The sequence below is a fragment of the Triturus cristatus genome, chromosome 11, assembly GCF_964204655.1.
Source record: "Triturus cristatus chromosome 11, aTriCri1.1, whole genome shotgun sequence".
Taxonomy (NCBI): Eukaryota; Metazoa; Chordata; class Amphibia; order Caudata; family Salamandridae; genus Triturus; species Triturus cristatus.
Window position 1 is genome coordinate 656,854,099 of NC_140594.1, and position 16,917 is coordinate 656,871,015.

Consider the following 16,917-nt stretch of genomic DNA (forward strand, 5'->3'; position numbering starts at 1 on the left):
CACCATGATGAAAATAGCATGGCTGAGGCCAACACTGATGCCACCTTTGAGATGGATGTAGGGGCTGCTAAGGTGAATCTTCATGCAGTTACACCTGCAAAATGACTTGGCTGAAGAGCAACACTCTAATCCAGTGCAGGTGGAAGGCATCAAAGCTTCTCAGTCTATCCGCAATGTGTGAGCATAACCAAATGTTACATTCTGCTTGCCTCCTCTCCTACCGTATTCACATGTATAGGTGAGTGTTTGACATATGAGGTTTGGAATTCTGCTGTACAAGACACCAATCCTCGTCAGCTAAGTAGTACCATGATATTAGAAATAGAGTATGCAAAGAGAGGACACTCAAAGGATGGACATCAGACATCTGTGTTCTCTCATTCAAAAATGAGCTGTGTGACTACATGCGTGGGGAAGCACAAATTAGCAACATCATGTCCCTGACTATTGCACATCTCACACATGAACCCCTTTCTGACTTGTCTTAATTGCAAAGGTGAAAGCAGTGTAATGCGGAGGATTCCGGATAATTTATCCCTTCCTATCAGTAACCTTCTCATACAAGTGTGTCTGTTGATGTGTCATCTTATTGATGTCAGTGCTGTGTGGAGGAAAAGGCTGGCAACTGCTGCATGTGAGCAGGTGCCCACATGTACAGTTCAGGAGCTAAACATGCTGCACATTGTTCTGGATTACCCACACATGGTCATTGAGAATGACATGTTGGCTCAGAGCTACCATCTGTGGTTGAAAAATATAGACCTGAATGTCTCATCACAGCTGCTGACAGGATGACACAACAGCAGCGGACACCATCCCGGGGACTGCATGACATCCTGGCTGCAGCAGTGAAACCCTCAGGCACCTGTCCTTCAGGTAATTCTAGCATGAGGTGTGTCTGCTGATGTAACATCTTATTGATGTCAGTGCCGTGTGGAGGAAACGGCTGGCAACTGCTGCATGTGAGCAGGTGCCCACATGTAAAGTTCAGGAGCTAAACATGCTGCACATTGTTCTGGATTACCCACAATTGGTCATTGAAAATGACATGTTGGCTCAGAGCTACCATCTGTTGTTAAAAAATATAGACCTGTATGTCTTATCACAGCTGCTGATAGGATGACACCACAGCAGCGGGCACCATCCCGGGGACTGCATGACAGCCTGGCTGCAGCAGTGAAAACATCGCGCACCTGTCCTTCAGGTAATTCTGGCATGAGGTGTGTCACTAGCTTAGACTCCGAAGCCATGACAGAGAACCAGATTCCCCTCTTCATGTAATCAGCAGTTGTTGTTTACAAAGTGAAATACAAATCAGGAGTGTCATGTGCCTGTCTTGTCAATTAGTGATGCAGATCATTGAGAATGTTGTCACTTCCCTCTACAGCTGCTGGATCAGGGACAGCTATGTCTACAAAAGTTGTGAGGAGACAGGTCCAGCAGGTGACACTAGGGGGGAGCACCAAGGGACAGAAAGTTGTGGCTGGAGCTGGTGAATTAGCTTGTATCATGTACATCTCAGTGTAACACCTCAGTGCTATGGTGTGAGCTGTCATTTGTGGTGGTACCCTACGCAGGTCACATGATCCTCATCTGTTGATGCACAGTACAGTTAATACAAACCATTGTGTTGCACCACATGTTATACCAGGTCAATCCCTAATACGGTTGCAACCTCTGTTCCAGGGGATGCTGAGGACGAGGATGACAGGCCTATGACCAGTGCGGGCTTTCGGGGAATCAGAGAGGAGAATCCCCTGATTCTCAAAGCAGTGATGTCGAAAGCAAGTACTGCTCAAGAGGAGGAGGAGGATGAATTTCCTGAGGACGTCGACTTGGTGGATGATGAGGACAACATGTCTGATGACGATACAGATGCCAATGTGAGCTTTCGTGCCAGATTGGCAAAATCGGTCAGGGCATCACATCCTCTGCCAAGCAACGTTCGTCAGCCTCCTCCCAAGCAAAGCATGGCCTGTCCCCAGCATCGACCAAACCAGCCACAGCTCCCACGCATCACAACACAGACATCACTCCCTCACAGCCCTCACGTCCAGGACCAACATGGTGGTTCCCCTACCCGCTCTTCCCTAGACCGTGTATCCCTGCCATCCTCTCCACCATCTGGGGGAAGTACCAGCCCTGTTGTGGTGCCAGTATCCCCTGGGCACCATTCTCCTGCCCAAAGGCTCCCACCTGCCACCCCCTCCCCTGCTGTTGGACCTGCACGTCCCATCCATGGCATACAGCTGCAGAGAGGGTCTGCACCTGGCTATGATGGCCAGTGGGAGCAGGACTTCTACCAACAGCAGACAGATGTGAGGCAGGACATTTGTGCCATAGGGGCTACCCTGTCCGACATGTCGGAGTCCCTGCAGGACATGGTCCACTTCCCTCAGGTGGTGGACAGGCTGAGCCAAGTTTTGGATAGGATAGCTAGGACTTGGCAGGACATGTCCCGAAATATGCGAGACATGATATCCATCTAAAGGGAAGAGGGTGCAAGACACCATGCCTTGGCCATGAAGATGATGGAGGGCATATTGAAAGTGATCCAAAGTCTCCCTTCACGGTCAACGCAGGGAGGGGAGCCATCATATCTGCCCACAGGACAGCACATCCCCACACCTGTACCAACTGCACAGCAACAGAGCAAAGGGAGACATCCACACCAGCGGGCTGAACTGGCACTCCCACCACCAACCCCTGTACAGGCACTCCCGCCACCTGCACAACCACCCCCAACCCCTGTACAGGCACTGCCACCACCTGCACAACCACCACCAACCCCTGTACAGGCACTGCCACCACCTGCACAACCACCTCCAACCCCTGTACAGGCACTGCCACCACCTGCACAACCACCGCCAACCCCTGTACAGGCACTGCCACCACCTGCACAACCACCACCAACCCCTGTACAGGCACTGCCACCACCTGCACAACCACCAATAACCCCTGTACAGGCACTGCCACCACCTGCCCAACCACCACCAACCCCTGTACAGGCACTCCCACCACATGCACAACCTGCCCTTGTCCAGGCACAATCATCAAGTGTGCATACACCATCTGCCCCAGCACATGTAGATGTCCATGGACAGTCCCAAGGACAATACCCACCTCCACGTAGGCGACGAGCCAGGCCTGAGCACTCCGAGCGGTCACCCCCCCCAAATTGCGATGTCGCAAGCACGATCGCCAGTGACAGGAACCCAAGACAATGTAACCACGTGAATGTGTGTTGAACAAATAAAGACCTACAAAAAAAAGATTCTGTTGTGTATCATGTCCTGTGTAACGATGTAGGTGGCCTTGAGATGTGAGAAGGTATGTGTGTGTGACACAGTTACAAGTGTAACCCATCATTGCAACAAGCCATTATGTGCATAGCAGATGACTTGCCAAATATGTGTCCATATTCTGAACCAGACATTCAAAATGAAGTCAAACAAGTTGAAGTAATTAGAATTCCTCATTGAAATTTATGAAGGTACAAAAGAACAACCGTCCGTTTGGAAGGGAGAAAGGAAAACAAATGATGATCTTGATGCAGAGGGAGAAGGGAACCTGGATTGGGGTGGGGCAAAAAAAATATAACACGTCAGGGAGTGTCAGGGAAAACAGTCTATTTACAAGGGGAAATGGAAATAATAGTTCACGTCAACGTGTCCGTCAAAAGTCAAGTGTCCTTCTGGTCATCCTCTAGGACCACAAGTCCAGATCCCCTGAGTCCGATGCAGGCACACGTCTGGTGGGTGCAGGAACAGGCAACACTTGTGTTCGTGGCCCACCAGGAGTATGGGGGGAAACAGTGTGGGGCAATGGACAGGGGGAGACATCGACGGTGGTATGGGAAGGGATTTGTGAAACAACAGACGACATGGCTGTGGTCATAGAATTGATGCTGGTGGTGAGGGTGGCCAGAGATCGGAGAATGTCCTCTCCCATCATGCGTACCTCAATACACACTTGTAGCATGATGCGAGCGGACATGTCTGGCTGACCCTCACACATCCACATCAAGTCCACTGGCACAGCCACAGGAGGAACAACACCGGGAGGGGCCTGGGGGGGACAGGAGGGATGTGGTGCCTGAGGTCCGGAGCCAATGATGTTGTCGAGCTGGCGGCTACAATGAGGGGGACTGGTTGCAGGGGATGCAGCTGGAGCCCCCGATGGAATGGGGGACTCTAGAGGTAGGGAGGGGCTGATGGCAGGCACAGATTGTGTGTTGGCCTGCCCCGAGGACAACTCTTCAGGGCTCACAGGTGAAGAGTCTTGGGGAGAGTAGCTCTCCACCACATCATGGGCCGAGGTGTCATGTTCACCCCCCAGCCTCCACCCGGGATGTAGCACCAGCATCAGGGTGTCCCTTGTCAGTCCGGGTGGGCGCAATCCCCTTGCCTCTTGATGTTGAGGGTCCCTCCTCCTCCTCCTCTTCCTCGCTGGTGTAAAGAGGGTGTAGCCGCCGCCGCACTGGTGGCCTCGCGCTCCGGACCTGGTCCTGCTGCCCTTCCGTTTCGCCAGCTGTGCCTGCTGAAATGTAAGCAAAATCCTAATGTTATGGTTGTGTCATGCAGGACGAGACACATACATAGAGGAGCCAAGGTCAGACTTATTTTCCTCTGATCACACTCTATAGTTGTCAGTGTCTATGAGCTCACATTACGTGTATGTTCACTGTCATTTACTGGATTGAGTCTGACATGGCCATCTCACGTGGATGTTTGTGGCTTACACAACTGTATTGGCCAACCCTCAAACTGGCATTCTGGTGATCTGTGTGTCCTGCCACTGCTACAAGTGCAGGTTCCAAAAGCAGTCCACCAATGGAGAACATGAAGTGTCCTGATTTCTTGGATTTTGGCCATTTATAGGGAGTCGCAGCTATTTAACGTCTGGACAAGTGTCATCTGCTTAGTAGCATTGTATGGGACAAGGCAAGTGGCGAATGTGGGTCACACATCTACAGAGGCTCTGGGCTATTTCTGTAGCTACATTGTGAGTCTAGCCTTTTGCTGTCCCCACACATGATCTGACAATCCAGTGGCACGTATTGGCTTTGGTGACTGATCTGGTAATGCAGTACACCGCTGAACAGTGGGCGATTGTTGTGACAGCTACCTCTACATGTGAAATGTCAAACAGGCCACTGAGGGTGAGGCGTCTGTTAGTGGACACACCTTGCAAATTTAGAAGCGCTTAAGAGTGATGCGAGGATCTCAAAGTCTGTCTTTACTCCATGGCACATGATGATTTGTCACAATTGGAACCCAAACTCTACAAATGCAATGCAAGTCATAGCATCCAATACCCTTTGGCCTGCCATGCGCACACTGGACAATGTCTGTACCATTGCTCATCCATTGCACACATGATTTCCTAGTGCCAATTGTAGTGGTGCGGGAAGAGCAGATTTCAGTATAAATGCACAATTGTGGTTCATTTAGCCAGTTGTCATGACGAAACTACAACTCCCAAAATGCACTCTGCCCTGTACAGTCCATATGCCACAGTGTGCCTTTTTAAGCTTGGTGACTGCTGCATGGACACGGAATCTGTGAATGGAGGCATCGGACACACAATGGTACAGCACTGTTTCACTCACATCATACTCCCAGACACATTTAGCATATGATGCACTTACCATGTCCCTGCTGCTCATGCTCCTCCAGCTGAGCATGGAGGGTCGGCCAAGCTGCTCGCAGGACCCTCCTGTACAGTGGGGAGAGGCGAGGATGATGCACATGGTGCTGGGAAGACTGGCCCACCAGATCCTCAGCCTTGTGCCGGGACCACCGTTTAAGGTCCTCCCAGCGCTTGCGGCATGCCCTCGCACTCCTGGTGTGGACTCCCACTGCACTGCAGTGCTCACCGATGTTGGCCCACAGCCTGGCCCGGGCTGCATTGCTCAGCTGGTGTTCAGGGTCCCCATATAGCTGAGGATATTTGGCCAGCACCCCGTCAGCCAAGATGTCTAACTCACTTTCAGTGAAAGGGGGTGCCTTCTCTTCGTAACCCTCAGCCATTATGGGAAAAAAAGGATGATGAGAGCAGCAGGATGTCAGAGGATCTGATCTCTGATGGAGGATGACTCAGAATTAACACAAAATGGCTGCCAACTATTTCCTGTGATATATTTCCTGCCTCCCACTTCCTGTAAAACATTTCCTGTATGAAATAATGTGTTCCGGGTCATTTTCGGTGTTTACGGCCGGTAGCGCAGTTTCCGGTTCCGGAGCGGAGGGTCCGCACACGCGCATTACGCTCTGTAATCGGGACCCCTACGCTGAACCTAATTATACACCACCTCAGCGTAACTCAAACTATTCTGACAACACGTCTGATGACGACACATCTACCACCAGTGGCTCAAGCGGTGGTAGTTTTAAGAATAGACAAAGAGGCAGAGGAAGGGGTAGGTACCAACATTATCAACAACATTGGCCTACCTTTCCCAATCAGGGTGGAAACTTCCCCAACCAATACCACCAACCCCAACAATTTCCTATGATGGGTTGGAATCCAGCTTTTATGCCAATTCCCCCTTACACTCCCAACATGTATCGCCCCCCTTTTTTAGAGAGGGGCCGAAGGGGCCGGGGAAAGAGAAGAAGCCAGATACACTGGGGACCAGACGAAGAAATGGGAATCAATACGAGGAGCAAATCAGGAGCACAGCAAGCAGGGCCGAGCAACCAGAGACCTTAGTGACCAACCTGTCTTCCCTTGTACTCTCAGACACTGAGCAACAAGTCTTAGAGAAGGGACTTGGTTTTGTACCTACAGCTCGCCTTGATCGCTTCCGCCTACACTGTGAACTAGCCGATTTTTTTAGAAAACTTAAACTAAAACATTTTTTTGAACAACAACAATCTGTTAGTCCTTCCACATCAGAAAGTGACACAGGACTACGATTAAAATCCACTTTTACACCCCCGCCCCACACTGTCCCAGCAGAACTCATTGCCTTCGAGCAGGCAGTGTTCAATGACATCGAGGCATATGAGGACACCGGCGCTTTTAAGAACATGAGTGCCCCCGAGTTCCTGGCACTGCAAACCCTTCAGTCAAATTCTTCTATTGTCATAAAACCAGCTGACAAGGGTGGAGGCCTTGTAATCAAGGATGCCTTGGCTTATGATGCAGAATGCAGACGCCTCCTTGCTGACAGGGTCAGCTACACTCCGCTAACCACTGATCCATCACTCACACTGAGAGCGACGATCCTGGATCTAGTGGAAGAAGCCGAATCCAATGGATACATAAGCAGACATGAGGCCGACTTTCTTACTAAGAGTGAGGGCATTTTTCCCTATTTCTATACGCTACCAAAAACCCATAAAAACAAGATCCCACCGCCTGGTCGCCCAATTGTCTCAGGCATTGGATCTTTGTTAGAGCCTCTTTCCATCTACTGTGACTTTTTCTTAAAACCCTTGATCCAGGCTACCCCAACCTACCTAAAAGATACCAAAAGTTTGCTGATACTTTTACAAGACATAACTCTGACAGATGATCCGACCTTCCTGGTTTCTTTAGACATAGAAAGTCTATATACCAGCATACCCCAGGAAGATACCATCAGGGTTATCAGTGAAACTTTGGAAGGTACCCCCTGGGATTTCCAGACATCAAAACAGTTCATTGTAGACTGCGCCACCCTTGCTTTGGAAAATAATTTTTTCGAATACAAGGCGACCCTTTTTCTCCAATCCACCGGTACTTCGATGGGGAGTACCTTTGCCCCTAGTGTGGCAGGTCTTTATGTTCACGATTTTGAACGGAAACACATCTTGACTACGAACAATCCTTTTTCGTCTTATATATCTTTTTGGAAAAGATATATTGACGACATCTTGATGATCTGGAAAGGTCCTGAAAATCAACTTGTGAACTTTTTTGACTGGATCAACACCTGCGATCCTAGCCTGAAGTTCACCAACACTTATGATCAGAATGAATTGATATTTCTTGACTTGGTCATTACCAAATGGGAAGGGAAATTGCAAACTAAAACCCATTATAAACCCACTGCGAAAAATAATCTCTTAGCTTTTTCTAGTTTCCACCCGCGACCCCTGAGAGAAAATCTCCCCTTCGGTCAATTTTTGCGTATCAGACGCAACTGCAGTCGCGTGGAAGACTATTGTTCTCAATCCAATAGTCTACACTCAAAACTGAAGAGACGAGGATATCCAGACAAAATTCTGAATCGCAGTTACAAGAGGGCAAGAAACCAACATAGACAAGCCCTCCTTGAGGATTCAGAAAAACCAGCGGAAGAAATTCCCTTGACATGCGTGACGACTTATAGCACAGCTTCCAATGCAGTGACTAAGTCCATTCGGAAACATTGGGGCATCCTTGTAAGTAATAATCTGAAATGGCAGAAACCTCTCTTTTCATTCAAAAAGGCAAGAAGCATCAAGGATGCCCTTGTGCACACGAGACCAAGGCAAACATCATCTGACAATACTCCTTCTGTATTACAGGTTTGGGGGCTCCCAAAAGTGACAGGCCATTTCCCCTGTGGTCAGTGCAGTGTATGCCATCTTACGAAAGCCAGTAAGACCCTAGATCTTGAACAGGACAAAGTGTGGACCCAGCGGGCACACACGAATTGTAACTCTTCAAACGTGATCTATTTACTAACATGCCCGTGTGGCATCAGATACGTTGGTATGACCACATGTAAAATAAAACAGCGTATTGTCGAACATAGAAGTAACATCCGCTGTGGGAAAAACATCACTAAAATGACAGAACATTATGCACTTGTCAAACATACCCCTGACGACCTGAAATGGACAATTATTGAACAGATTAGACCAGGGAATAGGTCTGGGAATATCCTCTTTGAAAAAGAACAACGCTGGATCTATCGCCTTTCAAGTCACATTATGGGATTCAATGATAATATTCCTTGGGGTACAGTACTAAAACGCTGAACATTACATTACATTAGATTACATCACTTGTATCATACAATTTATTAGTAAAATGAACAGTAACACCACTATGCTCATTTCCCGGCATGTCATTCCAACAATCGACATCACCCAAATGATTACGTTAACAACAGACCTCCTGGTGTTTACTGATTTATTTGAATCATGTTACTTTATTTTTATACATTTTCCAGTGAAATGAACATTAACATCATTATGCTCATTCCCCTGCGTGCCGTTCTAACCGACTTCATCCAAATAACCTCGTCACTAATGGAACTCTTGGTGTTTATTGGTTTCCTAGGAAACCGTTGTGGCCGCGTATTACTCTTTACACAGGAGGCGAGCGCAGCAATCTAATCCTCCCCTCCCGCATCACATGACCGGCGTGATGACGCTACGTCCCTTTACTGAGGGTAGCAGTCTAGTCTTCTATCCTCGCACTAACAGAATCACGTGTTGTGTGTGATGACGCTACGTTCCTCGATGGGAAGAACGCCTTCTATTTCAGTACACCTCCCGGCCCAGACGCTAACATTCGAGTTCTGAAGGTGGACCAAATAGGTTCTCCGTGGGCTGGTGACTTTGGAGTAGTAAGTAGAGGTCCTGATTTGCCCAATCCCGCTCCACTTCTACCACGTAAGTTACTTACGTTTATTATTTATTTTTTGTTTAGCGTGTGACTATAAGTCCCGCCCCCCACCCGGACTCATGCAGTGACGTTGAATTCAACATCACGTAAGCTTCTACATCTCTGTGGCTCCGTGTGGGTGTTTACCAATCAGTTTGCAAATACCTCGCGTCTCCATTCACAAAGCCAAGCGTTATTTTATTTTCTTCTGCCTCCCGTAGTCAGCCAGAGTTTAACGCTGATTAATAGTGTGAGGACAAGAAGCTCTTGTACCTAGAGTGCACTTCACGTGAAAGTTTACCCTTGTTGCAACTACTTATCACTAGGGCTCAGCACTCTTTGGCACAATTGACTAGTGCTAATTAGCAGCACGAGAAATCCACTATACCGGCACGGGCTGATACGAGTGTCAACTCCCGGTGTTTCAGGTTCTTTTAAAATTCACCGTTTATGAGCATGAAGTTCATTCACAAATCTGTTTGAGTGTCCATGGTCTGTTCCTTGTGAATATTTATGTATGTTGTGAATCACTGTTTGTTTTGTTTTCTCTTTTACTTCTGCCTTGTTCCAACAGAATTGAAAGCTCTCAGAAATCCTGAAGGGTTATTTTAAAACAACCGTAAGTTTTAGCGGTTCTGGACCCCACAGGTCAGGGTACGCCTTAGCGAGCGTATACCGCCGTGGTGGTCCACCATTAGGTCCTGAAGAATGCTTCATGTAGTATCGTGAGAAGCAGAAACATGTTGACCATCTTATTCACATTGCACCTTTCTTAGGACGTAGCTGGTCCATTTATTACCAGAGTTCTCACGTCCACCACACTATTTTTAACGGTGTCCAGTTGACCACTATTAAAAGTTGTTTATTGGTTTAAATTGCGACACATTTTAAACAGCACCATCACGGATCGCACTACCCTTACACACACAAAAAAACCAGCTCCGCTGTAAATCAGGCGTCATAGCACACCGGGGAGACATTCGGTCTCTCCGGTGGGAACCCAATGATGAAGCATGTCACCAGCTAGGCTGGTGAGTGAGGGTTCTTCTAAAAACAAAGTGATTCACCCCTGTGCTTTTCTGAATATCTCAGCACTTGTCAAATCCTAACGGACACACTCTTTTTTTGTTTATATATATCATTTAGCCAGTTGTCATGACGAAACTACAACTCCCAAAATGCACTCTGCCCTGTACAGTCCATATGCCACAGTGTGCCTTTTTAAGCTTGGTGACTGCTGCATGGACACGGAATCTGTGAATGGAGGCATCGGACACACAATGGTACAGCACTGTTTCACTCACATCATACTCCCAGACACATTTAGCATATGATGCACTTACCATGTCCCTGCTGCTCATGCTCCTCCAGCTGAGCATGGAGGGTCGGCCAAGCTGCTCGCAGGACCCTCCTGTACAGAGGGGAGAGGCGAGGATGATGCACATGGTGCTGGGAAGACTGGCCCACCAGCTCCTCAGCCTTGTGCCGGGACCACCGTTTAAGGTCCTCCCAGCGCTTGCGGCATGCCCTCGCACTCCTGGTGTGGACTCCCACTGCACTGCAGTGCTCACCGATGTTGGCCCACAGCCTGGCCCGGGCTGCATTGCTCAGCTGGTGTTCAGGGTCCCCATATAGCTGAGGATATTTGGCCAGCACCCCATCAGCCAAGATGTCTAACTCACTTTCAGTGAAAGGGGGTGCCTTCTCTTCGTAACCCTCAGCCATTATGGGAAAAAAAGGATGATGAGAGCAGCAGGATGTCAGAGGATCTGATCTCTGATGGAGGATGACTCAGAATTAACACAAAATGGCTGCCAACTATTTCCTGTGATATATTTCCTGCCTCCCACTTCCTGTAAAACATTTCCTGTATGAAATAATGTGTTCCGGGTCATTTTCGGTGTTTACGGCCGGTAGCGGAGTTTCCGGTTCCGGAGCGGAGGGTCCGCACACGCGCATTACGCTCTGTAATCGGGACTTCGCTTTCGGGCTGTAAACTCCGAAAATGACCCGGAACATATTATTTCATACAGGATATGTTTTACAGGGAGTGGGAGGCAGGAAATACATCACAGGAAATAGTTGGCAGCCATTTTGTATTCATCCAGATCCATCCACAATCAGGAATCAAATCTACTGCCATCCTGCTGTTCTGTTGTGGATAAAAAAGAAAGGACAGTGCATGTGAGAATTATTAAAATGTAACAAGAGGGGGAAGAGACCATTTAATGACATTTCTGCACGGATGGGGTGGGGGGGGCTGACACAACATCAAACCCCTGTTTCAGTTTCTCCTGCTTTGCATTATGGTACATGTAGTCCATATTGGGTGCTCATTAGCAGAGTTGTGTGATGTGTTACGTGACATTGGGGTGGAGCAGTGTGGATATATCACAGACACATGGTGTCTGATTCACCCATGACATCACTCACGTTGTGGGCACATCATTTGTGGGGGAGTCACATCTGTTGAGGGCACAGGCCCAACAATGCTATGGTTATGGCGTTTTCTGATTAAGTGACCCATCCTCATGAGGTCCGGCTAGGTCTCTCAGTACATGTATCATTTTCCATCTGCGTCAATAGATTCTTTAGGGACATCCACTACACTGATCGCTGACATGGGCACATGAGCTGAAGCACGCTCAACCTTTTGACTACTGTCAACAGCTGTGATTTACATGCAGTTAGTGTGGCTTGCAAAGTTGTCTCAGGAAGGAATTTATTGACACAGTCGTGTATATACAAGTTTCATCATTGGCAACAGACAGCAATCCACATTTAGTCCATTCCACTACAGGTTGCTCATGTGAAAAATGTGGCAACGAGCTGCTCACGGACTTGCATGCCCTGACCTCGGTTATGTGCAATGGCCCGGTTTCCCAGATTCAGAGCTAGCCGAGGTTCCAGCGGTATGTGTAAGTCATGCGTTAAGGCAATGTTGTGCAAGACACAACAGGCTAATATGATCTTGCACACGAGTTCTGGGGAGTACAGCAGCACACCCCCTGTACGGTCGAGACATCTGAATCGCGACTTCAACAGACCAAAGTTCGCTCTATGATGGCTCGAGTCCGTATGTGTGCCCTATTGTACCTACGCTGTGGTACAGTGTTTGCATGCCTGTAAGGGGTGAGGAGATGTGGGGTGAGTGCATACCCAGCGTCACCTAAGGAGAGGAGAAAGGGTAGTTGGTTACATTTCCCTCTTTGAATTGCACAGGACATGATCTATACTGTATTACATGCAGTATCTGTTGGGCCATGTATGTAGCTTTATGATTCTTATTGTACAATGGTTAATGTTGGGGGGCATTCAGACATTTCAAAAACACATTTTCCTGATTTCTGACGCTTGGTACTTACCCACTAGCCACATGTTGCCAAATTCTCCCGCAGCCATCCACCGGGCAAGAGGTGACATGCGGAATATGAAGCTGTCATGGGTACTGCCTGGGAACCCCACATGCACATTAATGAACCTCCCACTGGCATCACAGACAGCTTGCACGTTGATAGAATGCCATCGGTGTCTGTTGCAGAAGATGTGTGCAATGTGGTGGGGTGGCTGAAGGGCCACATGGGAACAATCAATTGCACCCAGCACACGTGGGAATTGTGCAATGAGATAGAAATCTCGTGCTGCCCTTTGTCTCAGGGCCAGTGTACGAGGCATTTGTATGTGGATGTGGGATCTTGCAGTGATGCATCTCAGTACCTGATGCAGGCACCGCGACAGGCTCGCCTGGGATAAGCCCACATGGTCACTGGCGACCCTTTGGAAAGACCCAGTGGCAAAGAAATGAAGCGCAGAAAGGATCTTGAGATATGCTGGAATTGCATGTGAGCAGCAGGTCACAGAGTCAAGTTCCTGCTCCCACTCACATACCATATCCAAGATGACTTCTGGAGGTAAACGGTACCTGGCCCTTACATCTTGGCTGGAAATTCCAAATAGGTTGATCCTCTGTCTGAAGATCCTCTCTGCTCTCCTCCTCCTCAAGTAGTTTTGCCGCATGGCAAGGGGCATTGCAACAATCACATTCAGTGACATGTTGAAAGGGTTTGTGTGTGTCTGCTCTGCAGTTATACATGCTGCCGAGCTAGGATTGGCTGGAGTGTGTCAGCTGATGCATGGTGGGGGATGGTAGGGACTTGGACAGGTGTTTACCCTTGGCTCAAATGATCAATGGCCACAGTTAATGTAGTCTGGCCCCAAATCTGACCTCCCGGCCCCAGAGCGGACTGTCCGGCCCGTTAGCGGACTTTCCGGCCCGTAAGCGGAACTTCCGGCCCGAGAGCGGAACTTCCGGCCCGAGAGCGGACTTTCCGCTCCGGGTGTGGACCTTCCGCTTCGGAGGCGGAAATTCCAGCCCGAGTGCGGACGTAAAGTTAGTAGTCGTAAATCCATTCTGTGAATAGCAAAAGGAGTAAGTTCATTCTGTGAATGCCAGAAGTAGTAAGTGCATTCTGTGAATACCAGAAGTAGTAAGTGCATTCTGTGAATACCAAAATGGTAGTAAGTTTAGGATTTTGTCTTAAGTTTGTTCTGTGAATCTGGCCCTAAGTATCATAGGACATCAGTAAGCAGGTCTTATGTAAAGGTGGGTGGTTAACTCTGCTGCGCCATCAGAGTTTGTGGAGTTTTAGAACAAAGTTTTCAAAAACTCTGCACTCAAAGCGGTGCGGAGTTCACCGGTGCCAGGGAGTAGTGAGTCTAGAAGACTTACCTCCCAAATGATGGCTGGCTGCCAGTCATCTAGCCACCACTGCCTTCCTGCTCCTGCTGCTGGGCTGGCTGTATTAGTGACTCCACTAAGAAGTTAGAAGAAGCCTGAGCCTCCGCTGCTCCGGCTCGGAGGAAATTCAATTAAGGCATGAGCCTCAGCCACCTTAGTGCCGCAGCTAAACTAACCCGTCCCCAACTCAGACAGCAATAACTGCATTGCGCATGGCGTATTGTGCAGGCAATACGCCATGGACACTGCAATGCGCACTTCAGTTCTTGCTGTCTGAGGGCCAAGGGTGAACGGGGGCCAACTACGGGCCCCCTAAGACCGATTCCGGTAGTTGTTTTGATTCTGGCAAACCGACTTGTGAAGGCTGTACGGATCGTTCATCGTACTTGCTTGCTTGGAAAACCTAGTCCATGGAGCTGTACAATTTGGCTCCCTGAATGCTCTATCTCACCAAATGCCTTGCAGAACCCATTCAGTCAGCGCTAAGGATTTCAAGGCATCCTACTTGGTCTGTCGAGAACAAGGGCTTCGGGTCGGTTTAGGCAATACTGCATATGATTTGGAGCCCTTCCAGACGAGATCGGAATCAAGCCCACAGACAGCAAGACCTGCAGTGCGCATGGCATATTGCACACGTGATACGCCATGTGCACTTCAGTTCTTGCTGTCTGAGTTGGGGACGGGTTCGCTCAGCTGCTGCTGCACTAAGGTGGCTGAGGCTCTCGCCTAAATTGAATTCCCTCCGAGCCGGAGCAGAGGAGGCTTAGGCTTCTTCTAGGAGAAGTCACTAATGCAGCCAGCCCAGCAGCAGGAGCAGGAAGGCAGTAGCGGCTAGGACACTGGCGGCCGGGCTTCACTGCCATGGACAGCCGGGGCCATACCTCACCCAGCAAGGACTCAAGGAGGAGGCTCAGGTCAGGCCTTACTATGTTGGGGCAGGGACCTGGGGGGTATTGGGGGGGTGGGTATTGGGGGGGGGGGGAGTCATTGATGCTGCAAGAAGGTACTCCGCCAGAGCACGGAACTCTGCCAAATTTCACAGAGTTTTCCAGTAACTGTGAAATTCCACGGAGTACAACTCCGCAAGCTCCGCCCAGCCCTATTCTTTTGAAGATACTAAGTTACTTTTGTTGCAGTACAAGACAAGTTCAACACTTAGATTTTTCAGGGAAAGCCTACTATACAATCCTATGGAGAAAAACAAATGTTTAGGTTTGCAGATAAGTAAACAGTTTTGGGAACCGAGTTTTTAAGGGGTAGAGCCAAGATTCCCCAAGGTTCAGGTTGGCACTCAAGGGGCACCACCAGCAGCACTAGGATGGCCGAGTGCAGGGAGCCAATGTTATGTATAAACAAAAAGAGAGGAAGGGAAGTCGCACCTTCCACTCTTATTCCCCAAGGAAATATCAAATAAACAAAGAAAGAGTGAAGCTAGAAAGGCAAAACGGCTTTCAACAGGGATCACTCATGTTTATTAAAAGAGCCCTCACTCACCAAGCTAGTCGGTGAAATGCTTCATCATTGGGCCCCCACCAGAGAGGCGGAGTGCCTCTCCGGTGTGTTACGACGCCTGATTACAGCGGAGCGGGTTTTTCTGGATTTTTTGTTTTAGTGACAAGTGCTGGTGCATGAAGTGAGATTAAAATGGACTTACTGCTTCCTAAAGAAAATTTTAATTAGGTGGAGAGTAAGGCTGAGTTAAAAGAAGTGGTGGATGCTGTGGTTGAGTAAATTGCTCAGGTAAATCCAAATTTAAGAAGTCAGGTCTACATGTTTCACCCTATAAATACTAGTTGTTAGGCTTTTGTCAGGACCGGAGACCATGGCGGTGTGCACACGCTAAGGCGCACCCTAACCTATGGACTTGTTAAGGGACCAAATAACTACGGTTCCACTGATTCTACCTTCCAGATATTGGAACGCCTTTAACGAACCTGTAAGGAGAAAGAAAAGGGGGAGGGAAACATAGAAAAAACACAGACATAAGACTTGACCCTGCACAAACAATGCCTTCTGGTTTTCTGCCCTCAAGCTGTGTGATCCTACTTATGCTTTCGCAAATATCCGTCAGAAGGTCATGGCGCTAGCCGGGGAGGCAAGATGGCGTCTGACTAGCGGCAGTCGAGAATGCGCCCGATGCCAAAAAGCGGAATGAAGTGTAAAATGGTGTATTAAGGCTGCATACCCCATGGAAGTAGTCCTCAGCGAAGGCGATTTCGTGTCTGCGGCCGAGGGGCTGATTTATGGACTCTTAGCAGCGGCAGCAACGGTGCTTGCAGAGTTGCGAGATTGGAGAGCCGGGCTGAGAGTCAGGCTGATTCCGGGCAGAGCAGACAGCGTAGTGAGCAGAGTCAGCGAAGCCGATAGCGGTGAGAGAGACGGAGCTGCTGCTACTGCTGTAGGAGCCAGGGGGGCAAGCAGAGCAGCAAAAAATCGTCAGTGCAGCTCACGAAGTCTATCCCCTGGAGAGGAGCTCGCAGGTAGACCTAACGGCAGGGACACTGTGTGCATATCGGCGCTTCGTCTGAGCAACCCAAGATCAGCCAGCGGCACTCCTAGTAGCACTCCCAGGATGGCGCCAAAAGTAACGCAAG

The 16,917-nt window shown here is 48.9% G+C and overlaps 1 protein-coding gene across 1 annotated transcript in view; it reads left to right on the forward strand.

Moving 5' to 3' along the window:
- The window catches only part of LOC146785257 (galactose-3-O-sulfotransferase 2-like), a 434,940-nt gene that overhangs the window by 358,875 nt on the left and 59,148 nt on the right, over positions 1-16,917 (forward strand). The gene's annotated exons all lie outside the window — the stretch shown is intronic.